The 8,621-nt window shown below is 35.8% G+C and overlaps 1 pseudogene; it reads right to left on the bottom strand.

Moving 5' to 3' along the window:
• Positions 1-1,970: 1,970 nt before the first annotated feature.
• On the bottom strand, positions 1,971-4,355 carry LOC149137064 (uncharacterized; annotated as a pseudogene).
• Between the last annotated feature and the right edge of the window lie 4,266 nt (positions 4,356-8,621).

Below are 8,621 nucleotides of genomic sequence, written 5' to 3'. Positions count from 1 at the left end.
ATTTTCCATATGAGTTAGTCGAACCTTAGTCACATATATATATATATATATATATATATATATATATATATATATATATATATATATATATATATATATATATATATATATATATATATATATATATATATATATATATATATATATATATATATATATATATATATATATATATATATATATATATATATATATATATATATATATATATATATATATATATATGGTTAGGCTAACATATTTCGATGGTCTATCCCAAAATTCAATTATATATTTAGAACAACCCTTCTCACTCAAACGCATATTTTTTTTTACCATGTGATTTTTACTTTAGTAATTCTACCCATCCCAATTTCAGTAACAGGATAAGCTTTTTTCTTCTGTATGTAGAGAAATGCAATTAGGTCGCTGTCAGTTTTAGGGTTGTCTATTTGAAAGATTGACATAATCATTCCTTTTTTTTTTTTTTTTTTTTTTTTTTGCTTTTTGAAAAAGATACGAAATGCTATGAAGGCTACAAATTAGCCGAGCTGTTATAGCATAGGTAAAATTTCCTTGTTGTATCCGTTCAAGCTCACTTCACCCTGAGTTCAAATCTCACTGGGGTCGAAGTTGCCCTTCCTCTTTTCAATATATCGATGACTAAAGTACCGGTCCACTACTACGGTTGATTTCTCTCTGTTTCTGTCTGTCTGTCTGCTCTCTCTCTCACACACACACATACAGACACACAGACATACATACACACACACACGCACGCTGTAACTCTAAAGTCGAGTCTTATTACTCTGTGTAATATGATTGGATTAGGGAGGGCGATCGAAGTTAGATTATACAAATAACACTCAACATTTGTACCTATAACATAATGTTGTTGTTGTTGTTTTAGTAGTAGTAGTAGTAGTAGTAGTAGTAGTAGTAGTAGTAGTGGTAGTGGTAGTAGTAGTAGTAGTAGTAGTCGTGGTGGCGGAGAGCCACAGAATCAAACGGACAGAAAACTACTGCACTACGCAGTCACTTATTCTGCTAGTTATAGCAGTTAATTTTACCTCATAGTACACACTCTTGTGTTTCTGCAAATACTACTAAGAATGGTTTCAGATTTTGCACACGACCAGCAGTTTTATGAGGGAGCCTGAGTTGATTACATCAACTGATACTGATTACTTAAATGGTACTTATTTTATCGACCCTGAAAAGATGAAAAGCAAAGTCGACTTCAGCAGGATTTGAACTCAGAAGTAAAGATGGACACAATACCGCTAAGCATTTTGCCCGGCGAGCTAAAAATTCTGCCTGCTCATTGCCTTAATAATAATAATAATAATAATCCTTTCTACTATTGACCCAAGGTCCGAAATTTGGGGCAGGGGGATAGTCGATTATATTCAGTTGGTGCTTATTTTATCGACCCCGAAAGGATGAAAGGTAAAGTCGATCTCGGCGACATTTGAACTCAGAACGCGAAAACAGACGAAATACTGCTTAGCATTTCGCCCGGCGTGCTAACGATTCTGCCAAAATAAAGAAACAAACAAACAAGTACTCATTGCACAGTTCAGTCCTTGGTATAATATATCTGCTATATGGAAGGGTTGGTCACCTGGGATTGGAAGTAATTGATTGGAATTGATTCCAATCAATTATTTTCCTAGCATTCAATTAATTTTAATTGGGATACAGGTCAATCAGTTGTTCCAATTAATTGCAATTAACTGTCAATTATTTTGCTGAAGCACCATATATTTTGGAGTGTTAGCTTCGATTTAGGAAAAGATAGGATAATAAAAAGCATGTCTTATAGTTTCAAAAAACTTTATTACCAGAAAACGTTCAAAGTTCAATTTTATTGATTTAGAATAGGCAACAAGCAACATGTATACTCTACAGCGTACAGTAGCTGGAAAACAAATAAATTGAAGGTCTTTAATTGAAAAAGTTTCTCAAACAAGTAGCACAATTAAAATGTTCTAATATAGCAAAAGGTCATGAAGGATTTCTGAAACTAGGTCTTCATCTCAGAAAGGGCGATTGACTTTTAGAAATAATTACATTTCTAAATTCATTGGTGTTAAGTATTGCCGAAAATCATTAAAAACGTAACCTGCTGAGCTGAAGAAACGTTCCAAGATGTTGGGTGCTGGTAACAAAATCTACATTTTGGATATTGCTGGGGTGAGATTTAAAAAAAAAAAAATTTTTTTTTTTGTTCAAAAAAATTGAAGCAAAATCATCATCTTCTACAGGTAAATTAGACTGTTGTGACATGTCTGTCACCACTTTCAGCTGATGTAGAGCAGCCACTTTATCCGCAGTTAGTTCTGCTTCTGCATGCTGTAAAATTTTCGCAACTCCACTTTCAAAATTTGGGTTGTGCACAATGGCTGTCGATGAAAGCAAATATTTTTTAAAACTCCTCGTAAGGATACAATGCGAGAATTTCGTCAAAAAGAATTTGAGTATCTCCCAAATTTATTTCTGTTCTTTGCAAGGCGACTGTTACTGAGCGTAACTTTCCTAAATTGTCTTTTTGAGTCTGCAGATCATTTATGATTGCATGGAGGCAACAGATAATCAACCAGCTTTAGATCGCCTTGAAAAGAGTCTAAAAATGCCTTGAGTTGGATGTACCTCTCAATCATGTCATAAGTATTGGACCATCGGGTTTTATTTCTTTGTATAGGTTGCAAAGGCGTTTTTTCCCGAAGTTTACCCGCAAGTTTTAATTATTTTAGTTTGCTGATCAACATATTAATTTTATCAAGCAAAACATCCTGCTTGTTGAGATAAACAGAAACAGCTAGATTGAATTTATGAGAGCCACATCCAATCAATGGTATTCTACATAAATTCGCTATAGATTTGTTCACTTCAGTATTATCTCCGGTAACAGCTACAACATTTTCTATATATTTGTTATAAACAATTAACACATACTCTATAAATTCGACATAATCAGAAGCAATGAATGATGTTTCACTTCCATTGGCGAATATGCCAGCAAAACAGTACAATAGTCATTTTGATAATTGTACAAAGAAGATGCAAAATGTCCAATGAAATGCGTCGAACCCTTGGTCCAACCGTCGATTACCAAGAAAATTTACTTAGAAGTTCATCAGATATTTTCTTTTCCACTTCTTGAGTAAGTTTCTCCATGTATTACTTTAAGATCACAATTTTCATACTTCTCAAGTTTGTTTACTTATGAGTCAAGTGGGTCTTCAGTAAAGGACAATGGTTTTAAACCAACACATACCCATTCAGTCCAACTATAAACATTTAAGGCCGAGCGACTGACCAAACTACTTCTTGGTGAAAGAAAACTTGATAAAGATGATTGTCCAGTTGCTTTTGTAGTAGCATATTCTGGAAGCTGTTTTTTTTATATGATTCATAAGATTTGTCCATCCAGTTCCTTTTTTCTGGGTCAACTGCTTTCCACACTTACATTTCCATACATGTGTTCACTGCCTGTTTGGTTAAAATATTTTCTGACGATTTGCTCGTTTTCTCGCGGCATGGGTGAGTTTAAAATAAGGGATATTTCGTCACAGTTTAAAATAGAAGATATTTCGACACCCACTGATGGAAGTATGATTCACTTCATATGTTGGAGCGGAATTCAAGCTACAACCGCGGTGCAAGCGAAGTTACGATTTTAATGACTTGAAGACAGAATTTGCGAATCATTCTCGGCAGTCAGAACCAAGAATCACAATAGCCAATTCCAAAACACGACAGAATATGTGAATCGTTCTCAGCAGTCAGAACAAAACGTCAACACAATACCTCAAATAATAATAGAACGCTGTATCTGCCAACTAAAGTCGAATGAAGTATGAGCCATTTGAAAAACTTTAGCTGACAATGTTGCAATTAACCGCAATTAATTGATATGATAGCAATGAATTATTTGATTGGCAGTACGACTCCAATCAATTAATTGGGCCAATATATTGTAATTAATTTTTCATCAATTAATTTTTTTATACCAGCTGGTGATCACAGTTGGTATACCTTTCATCATGAATCTAGTTCGATCTAAGCTGGGCTGACAAGGAGTTACACGTTTCTACTCCAGTTCTTGCAGTCGCTGTAATAATGGTCGTCATGATTGTGGTTGAAAATATAATTATAATCGTGCTTACAGTGGTGGTGGTGGTGATGGTGGTGGGTGGCGGTGATGATGGGTGGTGGTGGTGGTGGTGGTTTCAGAGTGTGTATATGTGTATGTGGGCGTTGTGTGCGTGTGGATACCGAGAGAGGTGATTTCTGATAACGCTGATGGTGTTAGCTGTGCTTGTTGAATATTGTTATTTAAAGGCACTCCTTTCAAATTGCAGCCGTACATTTGAATAGATGCACTGAGTCACCTAGACTACTCCCGCCCCTTGTTCTTAAACGTCCAGGCTAAGCCAGTTATTGGCACGCTAAGTAACAACTTAACATAAACTGCTTGTTAGTGCATGAGTGCATTTACGCAATATTATATGTTGAACCGTAGAATCCTATTCGAGCATTTATCCTGACTTGTACGACAGAATGCTATGTACATTTTATGCATGCATACATACATACATGCATACATATATACATACATACATACATACATACATACACGTGTGTGTGTTTGTATACATAATCATTTATGATATATAGTTTCGTATATATGCGTATGCATATATGTGCTTATAATATATATATATATATATATATATATATATATATACTAATGTATATGCTTTGTGTATATTCCGGTGGCTGGAATGGCATAGAGGAGTATATAACTCACATGTCGCCTGTGTTTTAACACCGGAGACTTGAGAGTGAGAATTATATACTCCGCTACGGCATTGCATCAACCAGAATACATACATACATACATACATACATATATATATATATATATATATATATATATATATATATATATATATATATATATATATATATATATATATATAATGCACGCATACAGACAGATCGTGTGTGTGTGTGCGTGCGTGCGTGTGTGAGTATATGTATATGCATGTATGTGTATGTCTATATACATGTGTGTGTATGTATGTATGTATGGTATGTATGTATGTTTAACCGGCCAATTAGCAGAATTGTTAGCGCGTCGGTTAGACTGATTTGCGCTTATCGTCCCGGGTCTCTACGCAATCGTCAAAATCAACTATACTATCCTGGATGCGATTCTCCTGTCTTACTCTCTTTTGGAAGACGTCAGCGGTAGTCAGATCTGGAGAGGGATGGGTTCCATCAGTTCTAAAAAACATGCCCTAAACCTGCCATATCCCACAACAGCACCCGCTGCATAAAGAAGTTGAGGACCCAAGATAAGGTACAAATAGTCATTTAGTTCAAGAATACAGCGCACGGATGTTGTAGGTTGCATCATCAGCGATTTCTCAGGTATTAGGAGGTTTTTGGATCTTTCAGCATTAGATCTTCTCACCCAGTAGACGAAGCTGTGGTTGAGGAAATTCCAGCTTGCATCTCCTGCAAACCACTGTATAGACAAAGGTAAATGGAGGGAGAGAGAGAGAGAGAGAGAAAGAATGAACAAGTGCAAAACTTAAGTGGGAGAAAAGAAAAAAAAAGTGAGAGTGGAAGAAAGAGATGTTGGGAAAATATGGAGAGTGAGAAAGAGAAAGAGAATGAGAAGGAAAAGATGTGCAAAGTGTAGAAAATAACAGGGAAATAGGATGGAGAACTGAAAAATGAATAAAGATAAGGGGAGTGGACTTGTGCGAAATAGGTATGTGTGCAGTTAAAAAATGACAGAGAGAGTATGAGTGAGAAATAGGGAAGAATACTTGATATGAATTATGCATATGCGTATGTGTATGAGTGTGTATATTTTTATGGGTTCATGAGCGAGTATGTGTGCATACACATACACTGGATAACGTGTGTGTTTGTATGTATGCATGTATGTATGTGTGTGTGCGCATATACTTGTGCATGTGCGTGTGTATTTATGTGTATTTACATACACGTAAATACATGTGCGTATGTATTTACGTGTATACGTAAATACATACATACATACATGTGTGTGTGTGTGTGTGTGTGTATGTGTGTGTGTGTGTGTGTGTGTGTGTGTGTGTGTGTGTGTGTGTGTGTGTGTGTGTGTGTATGCATATATAATTATACGCAAACGTGCATGTAGACGCACCCACATATATACATTATAGTACTTTTGCTTATATGGCACGACGATATTTCTGGAACGGAAATTTGTAATCGTCATGCATAGCTTCATTTGGTTGAGTGCGTTATGCAAGATTTCGTCCATGTTTAAACATGCTTACAGTACAGCCAGCCGTGACTGGCGAGTAGGTATGACATCGTAACATGCACCAAGCATTTGCTAACTGTTTTAGTCCCCAAGTAGACGCGAACAAACACAGACGCTCCCTTTGTAGGTAGGTAGGTAGGTAGGTATGCATTTATGTATGTATGTATGTATGTATGTATGTATGTATTATGTATGTGTGTATCAGTGGAGGCGCAATGGCCCAGTGGTTAGGGCAGCGGACTCGCGGTCATAGGATCGCGGTTTTGATTCCCAGACCGGGCGTTGTGAGTGTTTATTGAGTGGAAACACTTAAAGCTCCACGAGGTTCCGGCAGGGGATGGTGGCGAACCCTGCTGTACTCTTTCACCACAACTTTCTCTCACTCTTACTTCCTGTTTCTGTTGTACCTGTAATTCAAAGGGCCAGCCTTGTCACACTGTGTCACGCTGAATATCCCCGAGAACTACGTTAAGGGTACACGTGTCTGTGGAGTGCTCAGCCACTTGCACGTTAATTTCACAAGCAGGCTGTTCCATTGATCGGATCAACAGGAACCCTCGTCGTCGTAACCGACGGAGTGCCAACAACAACAATAAATGCGGTGAGGTGGAAAGAATTGGTAGCAGATAAATTCGAACAAAAAAAACCTTATATGGACTCCCAAAGGCTATATGGACCCTGGTTGAGAACCAGTGGAGCCAAGACGTGCGTCTGCCATTGGAAGGTCGAAATCACGTACTCTGACAGTTTCGGTGGCAGCAGTGGACGATTGTTGCTCGTCGGTGATATAAATACCAATGCTTTATATTCACCACAAACCCATACGAGAGGTCCTCTCATGGTAAATAACCTTGTATTTCGTGTTCAAACACAACTACTTTTAATTGAGGATTAATACTGCTTCTGTCACTACAATATATATATATATATATATATATATATATATATATATATATATATATATATATATATATATATATATATATATATATATATATATATATATATATATATATATATATATATATATATATCAATTATATATAAATTAATTTTATATATATATCTATTACATATTTGTGTTTCTGTACGTATGTATCAGTGTGAATAATCGTGGTATTGGTTTGTTTCTTCCTTAACTTGTCGATTCGCCTAAGGAAACCGTCAGAATAAGTACCGGGGTCGATTTTTTCGACTAAGCTGTTCAATCCTTCAAGGCGATGCTCTAGCAGAGCCGAAGCCCAATGACTGATACAGATAGCAGATAAAAGATAAAAGGATAAGAATCAAGCATGGGTGAATGATTTATTAATAATACCTGTTGTTATTTGTCAGCTTATGGAGCCGGGAATTTAGTAAAAGCCGACGAGATAGATGCATGCTGAGAAATATCGCTGGATACTAACCTAGCATGCGTTGACAGCTGGAAGGCGTCTTATTGAAAACCAGTTTGCTTTTCAGCACACGGCAATGAATCTAAAATCGTATTTGGGAAAACAAATTCGGATCTAGAGAAGTTTAACAGTTGATATGGTCTCCCTGAAAGCTTAGAGTAAATATTATTGAACTTTTATGGAAGTATTTAAAACAGTGTTTCTCAACCGGGGTCCATATGGCCTTTGGGGGCCCATATAAGATTTTGTTGTTAAAATTTATGTACAGTAAATTGTTTATACAACTCCAATACTCAAAATATGTTAACAACTTTAACAATTTTATTTTTACAGTTCCTAAGTGTGTTTAATTATGAAACTATAATACGAGTTTTTAGACATCGACTGGCTTCGAGAGACCAACCGAATGAAAGCGGAATCAAATGGGATCCATAGGCAAAAATGGTTGAGAACTACTAGTTTAAAACAAAGAACAACCGAGAAGCAGGCAATAACAAAAATCCAGAAAGAGTTATAGAATGTCTTCCATGTGAACTAGTTTATATCACCAAATTACAGCTTTGCATTTTAAAGAGATCTGAAGCTGTTTTATCAAGACAGTTATTAGCTAAAGGATTAATTTTAAATCAGATACTTGATCAAATGCATACCGAAAATTATTTTATATAAAATTACTATATTTTAAAATATAGCGCAGAATTTCATTACCCTTTACATATTTTGAAAGAGGATTAGTGAAAATGTATATGTACCTATGATTTTTGCACAGTAGTGTGTGCGTATGTATTTCTGTGAGTGGCTGGGAGATGCTTTGTGTGTATCTATACATGTGTGTGAATGTGTATGTATGTATGTATGTATGTATGTATTTATGCATGTATGTATATACGTATATATCTTTTACTTGTTTAACCCAT

Source organism: Octopus bimaculoides, chromosome 2 (assembly GCF_046866305.1).
Source record: "Octopus bimaculoides isolate indiv1 chromosome 2, ASM4686630v1, whole genome shotgun sequence".
Lineage (NCBI taxonomy): Eukaryota > Metazoa > Mollusca > Cephalopoda > Octopoda > Octopodidae > Octopus > Octopus bimaculoides.
This window is presented reverse-complemented; position numbering and strand designations above follow the sequence as displayed.